The sequence below is a fragment of the Falco rusticolus genome, chromosome 4 (genome assembly GCF_015220075.1).
Source record: "Falco rusticolus isolate bFalRus1 chromosome 4, bFalRus1.pri, whole genome shotgun sequence".
NCBI lineage: Eukaryota > Metazoa > Chordata > Aves > Falconiformes > Falconidae > Falco > Falco rusticolus.
In genome coordinates this window covers 41776685-41799949 of record NC_051190.1, presented here as the reverse complement: position 1 = coordinate 41799949, position 23265 = coordinate 41776685, and the positions used below count along the sequence as shown (strand labels likewise).

The 23265-nt window shown below is 42.9% G+C and overlaps 1 protein-coding gene across 1 annotated transcript in view; it reads left to right on the top strand.

Moving 5' to 3' along the window:
- The first annotated feature begins 17994 nt into the window (after window positions 1–17994).
- CARHSP1 (calcium regulated heat stable protein 1) overlaps window positions 17995–23265 on the top strand; it is a 36728-nt gene continuing 31457 nt past the window's right edge. Inside the window, exon 1 of the mRNA XM_037385747.1 lies at window positions 17995–18039. The gene's annotated coding sequence lies outside the window, so the exon portion shown is untranslated. The remainder of the gene's footprint in view (window positions 18040–23265) is intronic.

Here is a 23265-nt window from a genome sequence, read left to right as displayed (position 1 = left end):
TTTGGTTTGCAAGGAATACCTTTATGAAAAGTGCTTTATTGTTTTCTTTTTTTATTTTGGTTGTTGAAAAATACCCACAGTCTTAACTTGGTGTTTGAAAATAGTATTTTTGAAACAGTACATGGAAAAAGTCACTGACAATCCTTCAAAATTGCTGGAGAAGTTACTTAAAGTATGTTTAGCTTTTGCTCTTTTTGACCAGCTTGGCTGTTAATGGTTTCCAAGGGGAAACACTGTCCTGCTAGCTGAGAAGTCAAGTCCTCACATTCACAGCAAATTCTACTTTCATGCAAATACATTCCTGGTACCAACAGTAATATTTGTGCTTCCAACCTGGCACCACATAGTTTGGCTTGGACAAGGCAGGCAAGGCTCCAGGAAGTCAGCTGGGAGCTGCGAGGTTACTGCTGAGCCCTTCATGCCTTGGAGTAACAGACCATACCATGAAACACTACAACAGAGAAATCCTGCTATAAGAATGAAATTGCATCTACTGGTTGTTATCACACCTTCACAACTGCTAGAGCCAGAATCATGAAGGAGCAGACTCCGACTGGGAAAAACCACAGAACTGAGAAATGTCAGGCAGAGAGGAAAAAGCCTGTTCTGCTGGCATGATTGTGGTGCTGACACTGGTGATTATACAGTTGGGTTGTGTTCAACATGTCCACGAATTGTAAAATTTTCTGCTTTCTGACTTTTCTAGATGATGGGAATCAACAGGATGTCCATCTACGTGATGCATATGACAAAACCACCTTATAGATCATCATACTGATCTCAGAAGGTAAAGAACTGCACCATTAGCTCTCAGGGTCATTTTGGAAAGTTCATTATCCACAGCCAAGTAATTAACTTCAGTGGTAAGGGCTGAGATGCTGGAAAGAGCCGAATTATTCGAGCTGGCTTGCAAGCCAGAGTTGTTTCAAATGTAAGAAAGAGTATATGGTCAGATGAGGTGATGTGGTCAGGGAGGTAGTGGAATCACCATCCCCGGAGGTGTTTAAAAGACATGCAGATGTGGCACATAGGGAGATGTTGTAGTGGTGGACTTGGCAGTGCTGGGTTAACAGTTGGACTTGATGATCTCAAAGGTCTTTTCCAACATAAATGATTATATGATCCTAGCATTACGGGTACCTTCCAACTTGAGATATTCTACAATGCTAATGGTTTCAGCTTCGGGAAGTAAATGAAAATATCTGAAACTAATTTTTGTTTTTTCTTTCAAGAGAAAAATATAACTTTAAATCTTGAACTCCTGGATCTTCCATCATTTTTTTTAACTTAAAAGAACCAGTATGTTAGAGTATCATATCGGAAAGAGAAAAGATGGAGAGAGGTCAGCACAGCTGCTATTAGTTCTGGTGGGTTTGTGGCTGAACTACTGAGATAAAGATACAAATCCTGACCAGTTAACTCATGGAAATGCTAAGCATTCTTGAAATTCCTATGCTGAGATTTTCTTGGAAGAGTACTTCAGCTGCTCGGTAAGTAGAGAATGATATTGTACAAGAGAACATATATTCCCTTTCTACAGTAGATGATCGTGTCTTTTTAGCCCTTTCCCTTGACTGAGCTTCCAGAGCACTTAAAAATCTACCAGAAAAGAGGTTCCACTTAGGGAGGACAGCATTCCCTGTGCCTCTGTACTTGGCAGGAAGGGCAAAACACCTTTCTGTGTGGCTGGTGTGTTGATGAAGATGGCCTTGGTCAAAGAGTGATTTATGCAAGTTACCTGTGAAGTATACAACTACAGTTATACGAGAATGGGACAATAATCTGTAGAAAGCAAAATCATAAAGGTCAAAAACTGAAATACACGTTAATGGTACATTAATTAGTAGAATCACTATTGTATTAAAACGGAAAAGTCAGACTGAAACTGTACTGATACCAAAGCACTTGCAGTACAGGACGTGGATTCAAACCCAACAAGCCCCGTACTGACTGGTCTGGGCTCAGCTCACCCTGCAGCTGGGTTGCTGGATGCTGCCACCTGCAGTCTGCAGCGGTCCAGGTCTCTCCCATACAGTCACTGACAAGACAAATACAAATCTGACAGGTCTCTTTCTCACTTTAGAAGCCTCAAATTTAAATGTGTTTCTACTTGCTATCTTGAAATAACTGCTCTAAAGTGATTTTACAGAATAATCATCAAAATTACAGAATTACAAAACCAAACAAAACTCAAAAATAACCAAAAAAACCTAGAGCCATCTAGTTAGACCTTTTACCATTCGTGTCATCAAAAATACAGGAAGAAACAGGATTTCCTGTTAATGGTCACTCACAGTCTTTAATCCAGGATCTCTTCTTGCTGTGTTAGGTGAAGACTACCATTTAAAAGCTATGAATCCTTTCCATTGCTGAGTTCAAAATAGACCATTCAAAGATCTATGTAGGGACAGGATGAGGGTTGGGTTTCTTCTGTGGCTGAAGTTGGAGCCAGAACCTACGATCCTCCATAGTCCTGTTCCTTATAATTTAGATACCTTTAAAGTTATTTTTGGACTTGTTCCCGGAGCCCTCTCACATCACACTGTTGAGCCTTGAGCAGCAGCTGAGGTATCAAGTCCTTGCTAATTAAAATGATCCCATCTACTTTATATGCAGTGCTTTTCCTGATGGAAACAAAAGACACTATAGGTTACTGTAGAGGAAGTTAAAGTCCTCTGCCTGAAACAAGTCCCTGAAACTGTTGTCCAGCAATGTTCAAATGTTTATCAGTCCGTATCTGGAACTATGCCAAGAGGGACTTGCAGGGAGTTAAAGGTGTGCAAAAGTAGTACAGGAGATCAGAGAGGGCATTATCCTGAAATCAGCTGTAAGTAGGTTGGTTGTTAAGGTACTTACTGTACTGTATAACTTGCTTAACGCTCTCCTGTCAGGCCATGAAAACACATCCTTACAGTGGTGTATGTCCCTTCTGAATTTACAAGTCATTTGTGCTCGGTAGAATAGTTTAAAGCAATTTTCTGCTATTTTGGGTTTCAATCCTCTTTAACTGCTGAAATTCTATCCTTTTTAATGCAGTCCTTATTCTGCAGGCACTGTGTCATGAAAAAGCAGTCACATACCCTGGAGAGGTTGCTAGCTGTGATCACTATGGTCAAGTGAAAACCAGACTGATCCACTTTCTTTTATGGCATGAAGAGACAAGTATTCTGTCCATGCATGGTGTACCATTGTTGGTAACGAGCTGGCTGGGCTACCATGTCATTCACTTGGACAGTAAACTGTCTTACTGAGAGAGCCATTAAACATCCCTTTGGCAACAGTAAAATTATTGAAAATCACCACCTGCAGACCAGAAGACCCTTAAGAATTGACTAGGCTAGTTAGTCCATTAAGTGCAGGAACTGGGAATTGTGCTGGCTGTCTGAGTGTATGCATTCATACAGAAAGGAAAAGAGAAGACCAAAAGTAAGCCAAAGGAAAACTCATTGTGCTCTAAACTCTTTATTCTTTTCCTGGAAGGTCCTTCAAATGTTGACCCCAGCAGATGGAGATAAAGCCAGCGTAGCACAACCAAAACTAATTGGTTTGCGTGAGTGGTGTTAGGAGGCACTATCAGAGAGATGAAAATATCTTTGTGCCAGCATAGAGTATCTCAAACAGAAGCTGAGTTCCATTTATGCAGTTTAGCTTCATTTTGAAGTCTCTGAAGCTCTGTAATGCTATTTTAAATTTTTAAGTGGTTTTGAGTTACATTAGGCTGAAAAAAGAAGATACAGGGAACTGTTTCAGGATGAAACTCTGACAAAAGTCAGCTGCAGCAAGTTGTGCTATGCCAGAGGTTGAAGCTGTTACTCAGTGAGGAGTGATTTCAGTTGAAGTAGAGTCCTGAGAAGGGCTTCTTGGCTTTGAGTCACTGCTGAGCAGCCCAGTCCCATTCCCAACACCTGTCTTCAGTCCTCTTCAGGTAAAATGGAAATGCTTATGTGATGGTCCCAGTATACACACACCTGCCTCCTACTTTAACTTTGAAGTAGGTACTAAATCATCACTTCAATATATTTTTACTTGAAGATCATTCCAGAGCAGGATTTTCTATGTAGAAAACGAATCAAGAATGTCTCTGCTGCCTGCCTTGCATCTACGGGCAAATAAGGATTGCGAGCAGAAAAGCGGCAAAATCTGTCCCTGGTAAAAGAGGTTCATCATTTGTTTGCCCTTCATCAAAGACAACCTGCTGCAGACTCGCGCAGTCCTTCCTGCAGGGACTGAAATCACAAGCACTCAGTCACAGTACTATTACCGTGACACTGTGGCACCAAGCACATCATTATTACCAGAGCACAGCCAGCCTCATTCGTTCCCAGATCTTCCCTGTCTTTTACTAGGCACTGTTTTTAGGAGGATTTCACTGCTGTACATGAGGTGCTTTATTTGCTTCTCAGATATTTCAGACAGACAAGATACCCAGTGATTATGTACTGAAAGATCAAAAGATACAGTGGTGCTCCTAACCAAATGGTTTAACTTTTGGAGCATGAGGAATTCATGCAAGTGACAGATCAGAGAGCAGGTTAATTTGAACACAGCATGCTTCCCTCAAGCAGCTCTGCTTGAAGGGGGAGTGTTTCTTCTCAAAAAATAATAATTAAACAAGAGTAAATTGGATTACGTACCTCTGGAAATGCTTTACATTGCTCTCTCATTAACTCTGGCAAAAACACTGTTCAGAGCAATATGTTACAATGCATCTGTTTCCTGGTGCTTGTACAATTAGGAACATATCATCCTCATTTCTTGCATAATGTCTTTGTTAAAACCTTTAGTTGCTGAACCTAGTCTTTTTCCCTGAGGAAATGGTCAAATGAATGATTAATAGATCACCCAGTGGCATTGTTGTGAAATACAGAGTTGTTTCTGGAGAGCAAATAAAAATATTTCTCTTGCTCTGCTGTTGTTTGAGTGCTGTTCTCAGTGGTTTATGGTGAAATGACTAATAGTTTTCTGTAGCAGTCAAACAGGCCACTGTGTTGAGAAGCTCAGAAATACTACTTTTATTTTTCCCATCTGTCAGCTGTGGCACTTTCCCATCTGCCCTTGCAACCTGTCTCTGGATTATTGTAACAGCATTAATCAGCAGAATCAACAAAACCCAAATTACATGACTGACAGCAGAGAAAGACCCAGATGTTACCGCATCAATGTTTTCATGGGCTGATCAGCCACATACTGCCTGATCTCATCAGCTTGCTGCTCTGCTCTTAAACAGTGTTCTTGCACTGGGTTGTAGTGTGAGGCTTTGCTAGGGTAAAGCAGAGTGTAGAGGGCAGGAAGAGAGACTGAGAAAATGAAGAATAGCTTTACAGATCCAAACCACCTACTGTCAGATCTCCCTTTTTACAGTTTCGGAAGGTACTGCTGGGTATTTCAATAGTTCTGTGAGGGAGGAGACAGCCAGGTTTGGATCCTACCTCTCATTCTCTCATAAGGAGAGACTGTAACAAGATCTGTTGGAAGGAGGTGTATTCATAGCATATGTCCACCTCCACAACGTGCCTTTTGCAGAGGAAGTAGTGAACCTAAACCAGCACATACTCAAACATTGTAATGTAATCGTTGTAATGTTGATTTAGACCTTTTACAGGTACCCCTGACAAAGTCACTCATCATGACCACAGAAACAAGGCTAATGCAGAAGGAAAATGACATGATGGGTTTCTACATTGCTGGGAACCCTGTGCCACCATCCTGGCCCTTTTCTGAGCCAGCTTGGTATGCCAGCTACTAGTAGTACAGCCTTTCCAGCTTAATTTTGCAATAGGATTTTAAATCCTTTGGAGTATTTTTTTACTGATGTCATTTTACTGTGATTTAGAGTCTGCAGCATCTAATCTTGTCTACCACTTGAACTTAAAAAGGGTTTTAAGGTGTAGAGCTGCAGCATCTTAGTCACTGAGGGATGGCTTATGTCTAGAACAGACTACACCCAAAGACTAAGCTAAAAGCAAAAGGCAATTTCTAATGATGATATACAGCAGATAATGTGTTTAGCCTTAATTGTGTTTACTGTAAGTGGAGCCCTTGAGGGAAAACCAATATAAGCAGTTTCTCAGTCAAGAATGGAGCCACAAGATAGGTGTGTTGTTTAAATAAAATTCACCATCTGTTAGTGAGCTTTTAAATCTTTCAGAAGGTGGGAACATGGTGTGTGATAGTTGCAGAGTAAATGTTTATCTGTTACGGTGATGCTGACTACAAAAGGCCTGATGATAGTGCACAGCATGGGCAGAAATGGAGATATCCTGGCTGGCAGCTTCCCAGTTCTTGTAGCTGGGAAATCACTCAGCTCTTGGACTTGGGACAGTGAATTTGCACAACCTGACACTATCTTACTTTTCTGTTACCCTATGAAATAGTCCGTGGTATCCCAAATATTCCATATTCCAATATCCCAAACTAAAAAAATAGTCTGCAGTACCTCTGCAGTACCTCTGCAGACCACAGACTGAAGAACACCGGTATAGACTGGACTTACACAGCAACATAAGAAGCCAAGGCTGCTCCAGCATAAGAGCATTTTTCATGCTCTGTGGAAAGAGTAGCTATGTAGTGAATTAAAAAGAGAAAAGGAGAGACAGGAAACATCAAAGATGTGAAGCTGCCTTGTCAAAGGGACATTACTCCTGTGTGCTCTCTAGCTTTTCTTTTACTCCACAGAAAATGTACCAATTCTTTTACTCTCTGTGCCAAACAACTGACTGCCACCAGATCTTCTGCCTGAGAGACAGCGTAGTACTTAAAGAGCAGAGAAATGTGTGTAGTTTGAGGAGATGGAAAAACTGCATCAGTCTGTTGCCTGTGACGCGAGGAGAGGGAGTCATCTTGTATGTTCAGCATGGCTGTTCCTCAGTAATGAGCTGTGAGCTGGCCGATTCAAACCCTTCTGCTATTTAAGTTGAAAGATCTTTGTTCTGAGTTCTCCCACATGACGGTCTGAAAAGCTGGGATACAGACCGAATGTCTTTACTGAATTAAGGAAAATAGGAGAGCAAATGCTGCAACCTATAACTGTGCAATGTTTCTATTGACTCCTAGTTTTAAAGAACAGGTGTTGCTGGGGTATCTAAACACTGTCAAGTGTAAATATCTTTATTTGCAAGTCAATTTGCAAGTCAGTAATTTTCCTTTTTAATGAAAGCACCTGAGTAAATCATTGTGAACTTGAAAATGTAATTAATAACTGGTTGTTTTTTTTGGGGTTTTTTTTGACATTAATAGATTGTGAAAAACTTCAAACAAGAGTGAGGTCTGAGCCTGGCCAATTTCTTTAAAAGAATAACTGAATCTCTAAGTCATCACTGAACAATTTGGAACCTGGCAACACAGTGGTTGCATGGCCAAAGTGAAAAATTGAAAACAATTTCACTTTGGATCAGCTCAAAATGAAACATGAACTGAATTGAAAAAATAGTTTGCATCAGATGAAATATTGTATTTTGGCATAAAGCATCTTTGCCATGATGCAGAATTTAAGACATTCACAAACTAAAAATAATAATGAAACTAAGCTGTCTAAACCTATTATTGCGGTGATATTTGCCAGAGGCTGTTGAAGGATAGCATTGGTGGAATTGCAGCAGATTTAACGTCAGAGTGGGGAATCACCTCATTGCTCACTGTAATGACTTCAGTGAGCACTTCTTTCTGTGTCAGCCTTAAGATTTTATTTCTCTCTTGCCCACTGAAACATTTATGTGTCTGGGCCAAGTATTGCACCACATACAAAGATTTATGTGATTAATAAAAACATCATTCATACAGCAAATTCTAGTGCATCAGTCTGGAATTTGAGGCTGCAGGTGGAGGATTAATGGAAAAACACAAGGCTACTGCCCTTAACAGGAGAAAATGTTAAAAAGACGCAAAGAGGAGTACTGTGCATGTTATGTGTGACATAGATTCTTCTGGTGAGAACACTCCTGTTTACTTCAGCTGAAACTGGAGTTCAGGTCCTGGGATCATCTTAATCCATAATTGAACTGAATACAGTGTCATTCTGAAAAAATCATAGCTGGTAAGTGTTTGTGTTTCATGTGTATTTTCTGTTTTCAAAAGTCTTAAGGATGAAAAACAACTCTCAAGGCTGTCTGTGTCAATACATATAAAACTAACTATGTATGCCTATGGGGTTATTGTTCTGGAATGTTATCGTACAGGAGTGGCTATCTATAGACTTACTATGAAATCTTTTCCAGAGTCAAGAGATATTTAGAGATTAATGGAAAGGAATTAAACACCTTTGGTGAAGACAGCTATGTGGGTGTAAAGTGAGAGAGATGGCTGAAGTGGAAACTGACCTGATAAACTGGTAGGAAGTGTTCAATTTATTTCCTTTTAAAAATATATTTTAATTCAAACAACATATATGAGATTTTCTTATACTTTCCCACTGCTTTGTTCCCCTGCCCCCTTCCCTGAAGGAATAAGACAGGTGGAAGGAGTTCAGTACAGAAAATTTGCTGATCAGGGCATCCTTATCGTGGCCTTTTCCAAGTCAGCTGCCATGATGTTGGCATTAAAAAAATTGCAATACTCCCTAAGAAAATAACAAAGATGTGATGTTTCTGCACTACAGTTTCCAGCTCCCTGAAGCTCATCATGAACAGAAGCCACAACCATTTTTAGGCTACCATCTCTGTGCAAATATCTTTTTTATGCTCCCATTCTTTTCTACTCCTGTTTCATACACCAGTGTGATACAAACAGGAAATCCTTCTATCCTTACATTTATCATACAAACAGGAATTAATCTTTTTTTTTTTTAATGTTGTGTTAATGCTTCCAAATTTTCGGCAAACAATAGGAAATTATTTGACACATTAAATTCTTTGTTGGGTTTTTTGGGTTTTTTGTTTGTTTGGTTTTGGTTTTGTTTTGTTTGTTTTTTTTTTTAAATACAGAGCCATGTGTTAACTCTTGTCAAATAATTAATGAAATCAGACACCTGGAATTGTCAGTTTAAAGAGTATAAAAAACTAATACTGTGATGCCTGCCCATGCATGCCCAGTTCCCACTGTCAAAGGATCCCAGGCTGTCGCTACAGAGAGAATATTCATGAACTATTTCTTGGTGCCATGAAAAATTGCCCTTAGTTAAAAGAAAGGAAAGGCGATCAGTAAAAGAAGCAGATGTTGTTAACACTCCTGTTTTAATCCTCCTTTTGCTCCTGCCCTTTCCTCCACCATGATGGTAGGAGGAGGGAGAAGTGAGTGAGATACTGAAGGCTCAAGCTGCCTGTGTGAACTTTTGAAGAAGCCTTTTCTTTACACTGTTCTCTCCCAAAATAGACATAGGCAGGAAGCGGTGAAGTGGATGGGAAAGGACTGGGAGCAAGGTAGCTGAGTATTTCCTGTTTGCTTTTTCTGTTGGAAACAAAAGGGTTGGAAATTATTTCCTCTTGATATTGAGATCATGGTCATTGTTGGGAAATGTGCTATGTTAAACATCACTGCAAGGGCCTTTCTGGCTAATCAGAGCCGAGAATAACTGTAACCAGCCTGCTCTGCTGCAAAATACTCTAGTACCTTATTGCTGCTGTAATAGCTTCTGCAGAAACAAGGTCACAATAACACAGTGAAACTTAGCAAGTACTGACTGTAGCAGGCACCAATTCAAGTAACTGATTAGTTTCCTGGATGAGCTATAGCACACTCACAGTTGTTCTAGATCCTTCCCCCACTAATGACCACGGAGCACTCTCAATACACATTCCATCTAATGGAGATTGCACTGCCTGAAAATTTTACATCTTATTTATTTACTTAATGCAACATTTACTCCCTTTCTCCTTCAGATTTGCACAGGAGATTTTGACTTGTCCTTGATGCACCTCCCACCCTCCCATTTTTGAGCAGTTTTTCCAATATTTGATCTCCTGATGAAGATTCAAAATTAGGTGAGTGCTTTTTATTCCATTTTCTACTTGTTGAGTTCTTTGTCAGCATTTGGTCTTATCTTGTACACAGACTTGCAGAAAGTACATTGATTCTTTGCATCAAGGATTGTTTACATTTTTTGTACCCTATGTGAATGTTTCTGCTGATATAAAGCACAGAAAATGAGCATATCCCTATCCACCCAGCGCAGTACCTGTGCAGTGTAGTACTCCCATGGATTCAACTAACTTACAAGCTTACATGGTTTGTTGTATTGGGACCCTCTTTATAAATGATTGGGAGGGTTTTCTCCAAGGTGGATACAGCGACAGTTTAAATGGAGAAGTATGCAGTTATACAAGAACATGACTGCTAATGGCCCCATGCATTTTCCATCCCAATAAACTAATATCTATTTTCTTATCAGGCACCTGATCTATAAAAGCACTCTCTGAGAACTGTACAATCATATTTAAGCATGTTCACCTTTATTAACTCATCCTATTCATCTCCTTGCAAGAAGATGACATCAGTTTGTCATTATCCTGGACTTGACCCAAAGGTCTGTACAATAGTCTTTATTGTATAGCACTTTGAAATAAAGCACAGCTATGTTTTTTTTCCTAGTCTCATTCTGTTGTGCAGCAGAGAATTATGAAGTGCCATAAAAAGAACCTGTTAACACTGTGGAAAGCATAAACAATCTTCTTTCATAAGGACAAGCTGAAGTTAAAAAAACAACAGCACCACTATTTATTGGGTAGGTATAATAAGCCAGATCAATCCTGTTGCTCTGTAAGGAGAGGGTTTTATCCTTTTATATGTCATTCCCCTCTTTCTGCAAACCAGAATTCTTGCTGAATCTCTTTGAAACCAATTTTTTATGTCCTTTGAGTCATCATGGAATGAATCCCTTCTATTGTTTAGGCATGAGTATTTGCATCATGACCTAAGTGTCAAATGCAGAGTATAAAACGCTGGGCCCAAAGCAAAGCTGTGCTAATGAGCTATCACAGTTCAACTTATATCCATGGGGCTCATAAGAGAAATGCAAGGATAGAGAGCACTATTCTGTGTTAACGTTGCCATCCTCATGATTTTTTTCTCTAGCTGTTGAATGCATTATGAGCCTTGCTCAGATCTCATTGGGAGACAATGGAAATTTCATTATTGGCTTCAGTGAGAGCAAAATAATTTCCTAGGAACTATTCTCTGCAATAAAAGATGTCATAAAACTCAACACTTCACCGAAAGATATGGCAGAGATGGAATTTAGTCCATTCTTCTGTCTGAATGGATTTGAGTCTACATTTCACATGTGTATCTCTTATGGATCTATGTGGTCTTCAGTCTTGCAGCTCTTCGTTCATGCAGTTCCTTTTGGAGAAAGGTAAGAAATTTTTTCTTTGGTAAGAAAAATCCAATTTTTATTAATCCAGTTGTGAAGGAATTATAGTATCACCTATTGATGAGGGGAATCTTCTGGATGAGAAGAGTCCAGTACTCAAGACCCCCTTTAGATGCCTTGTACAGTCTATTTGGGCCAACAGAAACCAGTTGAGAGACACTGAAGAACAGTCTTCTCTCCCCTGGGACTCACCTTAGTCAGAGGTTCCCAAGTTTGGCTTGAGTGTCCTGTCCCTTCAGCTACTATATAAGGGGAAAAGCACCAACCCTCCAGTGGCTATTGTTTTGCAGAGAGGAATCAGATAAATATTTGGCTCCTGAAGGGAGGGAGGATTAGGAACTCCAATCAGAGAAGGAGGAGCATTTGGCTGAAAGTACTTAAGTTCTTTTCAAAAAGTGACTTCAGACATACTTTTCTGACTTTCTGTCACTTTATGTGACACACTTTATGCCCACGCATACTCCATGTGGTTCTAAAACAAATGGTGTAACCTACTGTCTGGCCAAACCCAGCCCCCTTGCCTACTGTTACATGCACCCAGTGCACGGTTTGTACATGCCAGGTCTGTAAGCAGACATCTATTAGATGTTCTTCTGCACGTGTAGAACTTATACCTGTCTACTGCATTCCAAGAAAGGATTTTGCCTATTTCAACTTTGTAAAAGTTTCAATTTCATTTAATTCTAAGTGAAAAAAATGCCACCAACATGAAAGATATAAAGAAAATGCTTTATAAAAGCCAATTTATTTCAAGGTAGTCTACCCCTTTTATGGCTTGAATGTCCCTCTAATGGAACAGGGCAGAGAATTCTGCCTCCCCTATTCATTTCCCAGCAAGTGTAGCTATTGACTTTTTGGTGTGAGAAGCCTCTGCAGGTCTCAGTACTGCCTGATAGCACTTTCTGAGACTCTTCAGGCTTGTATCTAAAAAAAAGAATTGATTAGGAAGATGAATGCCATGTCTGATCATTAAATATTTAAACCTGGCAGGCTTTCAAGAGTGGCAGGCTTGCTAACCTCTGAAAACAATCTTGTTTTGTCAGATCTAACTTGCCACTGTTAGTTTTCAGAAGACTTAAGGTAATGTGTATGTGAGATTTTGTATCCAATGTTTTTAAGAAAAAATGAGGACAGAGATGCAGACAAGGACTGTGCCTTTAATTGTGTCTTGTAGATTGGAAGATGTTAAGATACATTAAGAAATGTATCTGGGAGAATGCTTTTTTCTCTTCCTGGCGTGGGAGTGAAAATGCTGATGGGATCAATGCCCAAAATGAAACAAACACAAATATTCTAACCCATATATCACCTTGACTGCAAACACAGGAAATAACAGTCTCGTTACATGGACTGTGAATGCAGTTTCTGCCACAACTTCTCGATGCAGTACAGAGAATCCTCTAGATGCTAGGACATTCGAGTCTTGTACTGATATCTCTCCATCGTATTCTTTACCATCTCTATTTTCTTTCAGTTAACAATTCTAGCACTATGGGAAGTTTTATCTAATCCTTTTTTCAAGAAAAAAATGCCACTTGACAGTTTTTCCTTGTTGCGCAGGATGTTGCATTTACAGGTGTTTTGGAAGAATTTGGCTGTCCAGTCAATTAATACTGCTAGTAAGAGCCAGTCTTTTTCCAAAAGAGAGATTAGTCTTGGCCCTACGGATGTAAAGATATTTACACCAGTTTAATCACAACTATCGCACTGGTGTAAAGATATTTATACCAGTTTAATCACTGCTGTCACAAAGAATCAACTGATAATACAGAGCTCTTTGCAGGCTGTAAAGTTTAAGGACAGACATGACCGCTGTGTGCAATTTGGGATCTAAACAGAACAGGCGAACTGGGGAAAGAGAATCATGCATATTCTGAACATGGCCAGATATTGAGGGAATGAGAAACATCTTGCCATAAGCTGTCCGTGAAAATTGCCAGCCTTTGTGTTTCAGCCCTAACAGCTGCAGGTATCCTATGTTCAAGTGATGCTGCTATTTACACACTTTGTGTTTGTGGTTTTCCTCCAGGCAGTTACCATCTATCAATGCAGGTCATAAAAACAACCCAGCTGACCTGTGTCATAGGACTGTTCTGAGACTCTTTTTCACGATGAAGATTTTGCTATGTGTTCATTTGGACAGAGCATAGCTTCCATTTTGGGTTGTTTTGGGTTTTTTTTCTATAATTATCAGCATGTCATCATTAAGAATTATGTGATCATTATAATCATTATTCATCGTTCTGAATTACAAATATTATCATTCAGTGTGTGGTAAAACAAATGTATTTAAATGACTGCAGATAACATGATATATATGCTACATTTTTCAAAAACTGGCTTAATAGTGTGACTGGTTAACTAGCAGCCATCTTTTGATTGTGACATCTGTCAGAACTACTAAAATATGAGTCAGTTTGATCTCTGTTCCAGTTTAAAATTGGAAATCTGTATAAAAACAATAGTAATGTGTTTGTTTTTTATATAAAAGCTGCTTTTATATTTTGTGTTCCAAAAAGTAGTTTCCTAATTCAATGCTATATACTATTGAGGCATAAATGTTAGTGTCCCTAGTGACATACTGTAGTTTGTATACTCAGAAGGATCACCACTATTTAGTGCTTAATGATTGCTTTGTGCCCTTCATCACTCTTGTGGATTAACTGCTTAATACACTGTACCTTAGAAAGGAAACTTCAGCTGGGATGCTGCATCTTGTCTTCAAATGTTAATGCCCTTTGCTTATCAGTTCCTGACCTGACCCTCCAGCATGCATAATGCAAAACCTGGCAGAAGCTCACATTTGGATCCCTGTAAAGAACAGAAATCAAGCTGGCTTCTTGACTTCTTGTGGCAAGTTCATAGCAAAGAGGCCTGATGATGAATGCAATGCTGAGTCTGCTACAGCATCAGCTGGAGGTATAGGTGAAGCTTTCAGGGAGGGCAGAGCCTGAGGCGGCTTGAGGATGTGAGTCTCCATGGAGCAGCACAGCAGGCAGAGTGGCCAGCTAGGCAACTTATGATAATGATTGAGAGTAAATATAAACAACAGGAGTAAGGGATAGAAGATACTAACTGAAGAGGAAGCAGGGCAGAATATTTTATTTCTGACAGGTAGTCAGTATGTATAAAACAAAAAGCAAATGGCAGAGTCAACAGTTCCTTAAGGCCTTGTTTTCCTGCTAGAATGAGGTTTGGGTTATTTTAAGGACACCTATTGCTTGTAAAATACACAGGGAAGACAAGACATACTGGTCTTAAAACACCACAATTTCCCTAGAGCTTACCTTGCTGAAAAGCTCAGCTTTTCTGTGTTTCTACTTTAGCACAATTCATATATATTATTTTTCCTGAAGTAAAAAACTATCCTTTTGAGTGTGAAGACAAGTGATCTGAAAGAACAGGTTTGAGAGCTGCATTATTAGGTGACTGCCTCAGGACCAATGGGCAGACAACCCTTCTGACCCTAAAATATTTGGTAGCTGTGCAGCTTCTGTTTGATTTCACGTATGAAAAGATTCCTCTGCTCATGATAAACATAATCTTTCCTTAGAAGGAATGGAACCTGAAGACTTGATAGCTATGAGAAAAAATGATCTGCAGCAAATAGATGGATTATGCCTCCTGCCAAACTGTTTGTTCACTGATGGCTCCTGCACTGGTATGAAGTCCCTTGCTTCCTAATAAAGCCAACTAAACTTCACCTACATGCAAACCATGGGAGGAAGAACCTGGAACTGTTTCAGTATAAGAAAAGAAAGAATGAGCATAACTAGGTAAGTCTGCTAAAGGCCAGCTCATGCCGGCTCTCACTATTTCACTAGCCAACTGGCCAAGTTAAGCAACACTTGTGCAGTACAGTTTCGGTACACCTTCCAAGAGTACAAAATGGGAGGTGATTACAACCTGAATTCTAAAGCCTAACCACAGAGGGAGATTTGTTACTACATGACCATTTTTTTTTTTGCCTGGTCTTGCTACTATGATTTATCTGAGAACAGCAAAGATGTTCTCAATTCCTACGCTTTGCAAACTGAACAGAACTCATCTGAAGCATGATTCAGAATTACAGATGATTAAGATAGTGAGAGCACACAATAACTTGTCAGATACCCGTTACGAAAAAATTGATCTTGTAAAATGGAATTACTTTATCCTGTTGTATAGTAACAGCTTTAAGTGAAAGATGGATCTCATGCTTTGAGTTTGGCACATTGGTGTGGCATTGCTCTATTTCCAGCCAGCATTGCGACTGGACATGAGAACATACAGTGCAATGGAGTACTCTGGACTGATGTATACTTAATGTGGCACACATTCAAGGAGTTAAGGGTATTTTTCCTCCTATTATTCTCTGCTACAATCTATTTGCTCCAATCATTAAGAGCCTGCTTCTAATTTCCAGGCACAGTTCATTCATGTCCAGCCTACACTCTTTGTGCTTGTGCCAACCACATCTTTTAGACAGTTCCAAAAACTAGTCCAGAAGTTGGAACTGGAAATCAGGATTGTCTTTGCAATGTGTAAGGCTATTCTAGACTAATTCATACCTTTCTAATAGATGTGGACAGTATTCACCCTATGTTGAGTACCAGCACCCATATAATCATTTAAGAGCTGCTCAAGCCACCTCATGCTTGCTGCTGCGCAGGGATGTGTATCACCCACCGTTAGTAATGAATCACATTAGCTGACACATTTCCCCCCTACACACTCATATCTTTGACTCAAATTGTGGAGTAATTGCACTTTGAATACTTTAAATGAATGAAAAGCGGTACAATGATGCTATGCTATCAAGAAATCCTTCTGTTTTTTCCCTGTCAGGACTGCTGAGGGAAGTGCTCAGTCCCTGCAACAGCCCAGAGCTGTGTCTGAGCAAGCAACAGACCAGCCAACAGGCAAGGAGAGAGGCAGGAAGCCCCACAGCTCTGGACCTCCTCCTGTCCTGCTCCTAACTGTGAGGTGCCCCTTGCTGGCCTGGCCCAACAGCGGTGGCCTTGGGGAAGATTCCCAGCCCTGCCTTTGTCCTGGGAAAGAGCTGACGCCGCCCTGCTGCCAGTCACCCCACACCAGGGACAGGAAGAGCAAGGTAGGCACGTGTGCTGAAGATGATTAACTGGTAGTAATTGTACCGAGGGAAAGGAGAAGGGGAGGGAGACAACTTGGAGTTTGGGGGAAGCAGGAACATCTCTTGTTTCCAGCAGCTGATGAAAAAAGCACCAGGCTAAATCACATTTCCTAACTGTGATAGCTGGGCATACACACACACTCACGTGGAGCATCCTCCAAGCCCACAATCCAGTGCTGAAAACCAACCTCATGGCTGTGGACGTGTATCTCCCACAGGCTGTGCATGTCTGTCTGTAAAGAGGAGGGGAGGGAGAGGGGAGAGCAAGAGGGATGACTCACGACTGCTGAGCTTTTGAGGAAAGCACAGCTGTAATCCCAGACCATATGACTGGGGAGATAGCTCTGAACAGTGCTTACTTATGTAGTGATTTCCCTTTATCCTCCTCCACCTCAAAAAAATCAGTCAGTTTTGCCACACAAAGCAAACCAGAAAAGATATCCAGGAATAAACCTCATGTTTTAAGCAAGAGAAGTCATCAGTCCTATTACTAGGTATCTTACAAAGGGGTAAGATCTTGTGCAGAACAGAACTGGGCAGAGGTAAGATATTTGGGAAGATGACCATGTGGTGGACACAGGAAGCTGGTTACTTCATATTGTGCAACCTCTTGCAGATCCGCTGTCTCAGATCAAACACTGCATGTTACAGGACTTCTGTTTATTTTTCCTCTTGAAAAAGAGCCCTGCTAAAACCTGTTTGTGGCAGTTTTACCAGAAGTTGCATGCTGCTGTTTCTTACGTGATTATGGTTGGCTGAAAGAGTGTGTACTTTCATCAGCTATAAATCTTACCTTTGTAATGAGACGAGGAAGTGCTTTGTCTCTTACCTGTAAGTGAAAAAGAACCAGAAAGAATTCAGTGCCTAAGCTATCTTTTTAAAACCACGTTCTAAAATGCTGTGTTTTATTATCAGCTAGGCCAGTTGCACACAAATGAAAACATCACTAGAACTCTGGTGACTGGATGCTGGGTGAGGACAGCTCTCTCTGCCGGAAAGTCCTTCAGTGATTCTTGTGTTGCTGGTAAGTCTGTGACAATGAACTGTTTGTCCTCATCTCTGTCCTGTACCGTCTCATCAGTTGTCCTGCTGCAGCTTCCCCTCCAGGCCCGGCTGTGGCAGCTCTGGCTGTGCAGGAGGTGCTGCACACATGCAGCTGACGGACCATGGAGCACACGCGTGGGCTTCCTCATCACCTCACCCTTCCTCTTTGCAAAGTCACGAAAATTTACCGGGATTCTTCTTCTGTAACTTCAGTCGGTTTCGCTGAGCTCTCCGGCCATGGCATCCCTTCTGTAGCAGCACTTCCACTTGGCTGTTGTAACGCGGTTCCCTGGCGAACTGGCCGGGGGCCGGGTGCGGGGACCTAGGCGGCCGGCACCGGGCGGGGAGCCCTGGGCCCGGCCCGCGGCGAGGCTGGCGGCGAAAGCGAACCTCTGCGGGGCCCGTGCCCGAGGCAGGGGGCCGGGGCGGCGGGGCCGAGGGCGGGGCGGGGCGGAGCGGGGCGGGGGCCCGGCCCACCCGCCTTATAGCGCGGGGCGCGCCGCAGCCCCGCCAGCGCCGCCCGCCACCCGGCCCGCCGCGGCCCTGCGCCCCTGCGCCCGAGGTGAGCGGGGCCGGCCGCTCCCTGCGCGCCGCGCTCCCTGCGCGCCGCGCTCCCTGCGCGCCGCGCTCCCTGCGCGCCGCGCTCCCTGCGCGCCGCGCTCCCTGCGCGCCGCGCTCCCTGCGCGCCGCGCTCCCTGCGCGCCGCGCTCCCTGCGCGCCGCGCTCCCTGCGCGCCGCGCTCCCTGCGCGCCGCGCTCCCGAGCCGGGGCGAGGGCGGAGGGGCCTGTCGCGCAGCGCCGGGAGTGCGGCGGGACCGGCCCGGGCTGCCCTTCCCGGGGCTCCACAGCCGGGGCGGGGCGTGTCCTGATCTACTCGCCCCCTCCACTGCGGTGGATGATTTCGCTGAAGATATTTGGGCTAATTTGCTTTCTTTCTTTCTTTCTTTTCTCTCTCTCTCTCTCTCTCTTTTTAACACTTCCTTGTGAGGTTTTGTTGCACTTAGGAACTGGGGCAGTGTCACTGTTGCGCTCAGAACTGCTTTTTTTATAAAGCATGAGAAAGACAAAGCATGCTAAATAAGAGCTTGCGCTAGGGAGGTGAAGGTGTAACGGCACTGGTTTCTTAGAGGGATGCTTCAGAACTTGGAGCCTTGCTAGAGAGTGTTGCCGCGGCACGAACGGTTTGCTCTTACAGTCAGCACCTCTGTTCGTTAGGGCTGGGGAAAACACCCCTTATTTCGTGTTCTCTTTGCATGTTGGATGTGTATGCATGTTGCTTCTTGCCCCTATAGAGAAGCCTCCGAGCTTAATTTTTGGATCTCTGCCTGTGAATTTGGTTTCTAAGGAGGGGATTTGAAGTTCCTTTCTGACACTGTTTTTGCTGGAATTGTAGAGCTACTTCTGGGAAATGTTTGCAAAACCTTTAGTGGTGCCAAATTTGATTTCTTGGAGAGCCTGAGAAAATGTTAAGGCTGCTTTGACATGACCCTTCTGATCGTTATTTTCTGTAAGGTTGAGAATGGGGTTTTTTGAGTGCTGTGCTTAATCTTCATTGTCTGGTTATTATATTATGTTTGGCGAGCGTGTTTTCTTTCCTTCTGTTGATTATTAATAATGAAAGATAGCAAGGCCCGTGAATGTAGCTGCAAACAGCTTGCACTTTCACAAATGCAGCTTAGTATCTTGTTAAATCTAAAGAGGCTTAACTAATATGTAGTAAGGTTTTTTTTTAAAGTGTGCATACATGAAGTCTGTGTATTTACAGAAAAAAATTGTGCACGCCAAAGAAAACATGGGAAAGATGTGACTATTCTCTGGCAATGAGTATATTTTCACATGCTACGTGGGGGTGTAAAAGGAGAGAAAACATGTTTCTTGTGAGTGGCCCTCTGCACGGGTAGAGCTGAGGCTGGAGCTCATCCTGCAGCCCTGCGTGTCATGACACCCACGTGTGACATGACCAACCGTGTGATTGTTCTGCCTCTCTGTGCCCCCGTGTCTTGAGCACCTGCTTCTGGCTACAACTACTGTTGCCGCTGCCCTGAGCTGTCACTGTGGTTTGCCCATGGTTGTAAATATTTTGACCAGTATCGTTCCCTCTTTTACTTGCATGCATGTGAGCGCAGAAATATTTGCAATACAGGTAATTTGAAAGTAGCCAGGCAATGCTGACTTTGGTGTTCTGACTGTTGTTCTTTGGGTAGTGGTGTACTTTTGGTGAATCCAGTCTTTATATGCACTTAAGAACTAAATGCACCATGAATATAAACATATCTACTGCTAGTAAAGCTCCCTTACAGCAAATTGCCAGACTTTGTTGGTGTTGCACTACTTGCAGTGTGGTGTGGGGGGTTATTTCTGGGTGATAGGACCAGCAGCAGATGGCCACGGTTGTTCTTGGTGCTAAGCCTGGCTGTGGCAAAAGTAAAATTCTTCCTCTACTTCCATTTCACTGCGGGGCTGTGGGGTGCAGAAGCAGTGGGGGCCTGCTGGTTGTGCCTGGAGTGGCTTCAGGGAGAAAACTGTTACCGATTTCACCTTTTCATCTATTTTTGTCTCAAGTTTCTATCAGGAACCACTTTTTGATCACTGCTCATGGGGTAGACTCAACAGGGATTGATAGTACCTGCTTGAAACTGTTGAGGATCATCATTAGCAAAATTTAATGAGATTGTAACTGTTCGAGTCTGTGTTGATAAATATTCTGGATGTTGGTCGTGAGAGTTGGTAGTTAATCTGCCCCTTGTGTGGAAGGTTTCTGGCAGATTAAAGAGAGGAATTGAGTCTGAAAAGTGTAACCCCCAACTTCTGCCTTGGAGCAGGGGAGAGGAGTGAGTCAGTGCGAGTGGGGATCACATCTCTTCCCCGGGGCTGGGAGCTGCCTTCTCCTGGGGGCTGGTGGGCAGTGGGCTGGGAACAGTGCTGTGTGCAGCAGGGGGGTGGCAGTCTCTGAGGAGGAAAAAAGGAATGAAATGGCATGTTTGGGTGTTTTTTCTGCACAACAGTTTTTAAAACACAAACCTCAAATCCTGCTTTTTGCAACAGGTTGATGTGGAGAACCAAGCAAAAAAGAAATGGCTGAAATGCTGCGTAGAGAAGCAGAGTGGTGATTCGGGTTTGTGTGATGTGTCACTCCCCAGCATAGTTCAGATAAAATGAAAAATAGAAAGCATTCATCTGACTAACTGCTTTCTCTTTTCTCTCAGGGCAGGGTAGAGGCAGTTGTTTCACTTCCTCCTATCTCAGTCTAATCTTGTCTTTTCCTCACGTCCCAGGCAGCCCCCTGGACAGATCAGTAATCTTTATTTCCTCTGCCTCCTGTGCTGATCTCTGCTTGTTTCTGTTCATCGCTGCCTGGCTGGATGCTCTCTGGGGGCTGCAGGGGTAACTCGGCGCCTGGGTGAGGTAGCCATAGTCTTGCGCTGCTCTCTGCTCTTTCAGTTCTGTAATTTTGTTCCTCTGAGCCGACCTTTGCTAGCTAGGTGGCAGATTCAGGATCTTTCTTTGTGCCTGTTCTCCTTTTTCATGACATGCTTGTGGATATTGCTGGTGTGATATAACCCATGTTATCAGGAAGGCGCTGGATGAGGCGGTGAACGGTGTGCACGCAGCTAACAAAGGCAGTGCTGCGTACACGGTGTTGAACTCTCCCTCTTGCAGCTTTGCTTTTTGCACAGTCTCCCCTTTCTGAGAATAGAACAGCTGCCTCTATGTTTTTGTTTGTAAACAGGCATGAGCAAGATCGCTTTAGTGGAAGATAATGCTTCCCCCCCCCCCCCCCCCCAGCTAGTTACTAAGGAAAAAAAAAACACATTAAGGAACAGAAGATGCAGAGATGGGAACCACTCTGTCATGAGGTGACACCTCAGAGCACCGTCCCTGCTTTGGTGACGGCTATGAAGTGCATCTGGGCCAGGAGAGGAACGAACTGACGCTTTCTCTGTCTCTGTGTGGTGCAGAAGGACACTTACTTAGCTTTTGTTTCTGCCATTTCAGGGGCCTGTGGAGTACATTAAAGTGGTGCTTCTGTTGTTTGCTGTCCCTCAGGGACACCATAAAATACCATGCGAGTCAAGTCACATCTTCTCAGGCTTGGCCGTAGGGCTTACGGGTAAATAGGGGTGGGTTCTGCCCTGGGAGCCTGACCTTGTGCTAATGGACAGGGCTTCACCAGCCTGGGAAACACCCTCCCGCCTCAGTTAAATCAAGTTTCATTTGTGGCTCCTCCGATCTTACTGATTTCAGAAGTTTACTGGTTCTTTATTTGCTGTTGGTTTAGGGCTCTTGCACAGCTGCTTTTTTTCATTAGGTCAATTTAAAATATAGGTAAATAATGAAGTAACCTAAGAAATACTTTTAAAATAATGATTAAGTATCTTGGGGGTAATGGCACAAGCATTAAGAGGTTGCTGCATTATTAATGCAATTTGGAAACTGAATAGTAGCCTAAAGGAAACAAACATTAAATTTTTGACCCGTTATCCATGGTGTGAGTGTTAGGCTCTGCAGGCTCATCTGACACTTGCCTTTAATTCTGCATTTCTCCAGGGAGGAGCTGGAGGTAGGGTGAAGGTCTCAACAGATGTTTAAATACTGGGGTGTTTCAAGGACAGCAAATTTGCATTTGGCCATTGAGTTCTTGCCAGGCTGTTTGGGCAGTAATTCTGCTTGGTGCCCTGTGACCACACATTTCACCTAGCAATGGGTTCTGGGGACGTAAACTGGGGTTGAGCTGCAGCCTCCCTTTGAAAGGTGACCAGATAGTGGAGGGATGAAGGCACAGAAATAGCAAAATAACCGGCAGTTAAATCCTGGGATGGTTTTCCACTGAGAGCATCGCTGCAGGGAAGGTCTCTGTTACAGTTTTCTGGAAAAAGCAAGTAAGCCTGTGTGTACTGTGATGCACAGCCATGTTCCTGACCCCCATGGCTCTGTGCCTGATCTGATCACAGATTGCTTTGTGCAGGACAAAGGAAAAGGGAGAACTTGACCTGATAGTTTATCTTGAATATTAAACCATGCTGGTCCTTTTCCATGCCTCATGAGCAGTGCATGGCTCCAGAAGTGGCAGAGCATTAAAAGCTAAGGCTGATCCTGAGAAGGAAATCAAAGTATGAGTTGGTGCTACTTTGAGTGGGAGCTTGAGAGCTGATGTGCTAGGGACTGCTGCAAAACTGGGGTGGTTGGCCAAACTGGGTCGAGTGTTGATGGTGCTGCAGCGGAGCATGGCTGGCGTCATGGGCGTTCCCCTGCAGTGCTGTAGGAGCCTGTGGCAATGGGTTACTGTCCCGCTCAGCAGCGCGTAGCATGCTGCACGTCACATTGGCAGTGGTGTATTTGTCCCATGGTGGAGGACAGGCAGCCAGTTGGTGTGGAGGCACAGCTGGCTGCTGCAATTGCAGCTTTTGGATGACTAACATTAAAAAAAAAACAACCAAAAAAACTGAGAATTGGGAGTGTGAACCACTCCAAAAGTGTGAACCTTCCAAAAGGCTGTTTATGTAGTTGGCTGTTGGGATAAGGAGTAAGTTTTGTAGCCAGCCCAGCATCTGATGTTCACCTTGCCTTCTCAGTGCTGGTTTTGGGCAGGGTGAGGGATGGTTTCAGTCGTGGCACCTCTGCCATGGGGAGTTGCGCTGTTTTCCTTCAGGCACAACTCTGCATCCTGAAACTTTTCCAGGAGTGCTGCTTTTCCCAAGCTTTCAAATTCTTTGCCATTTGCTATTTAAGAGACTGCCAAGACAAAGAGTATTATTCTGTGTCCAGGAAATAAACATTTAATCTTGCCT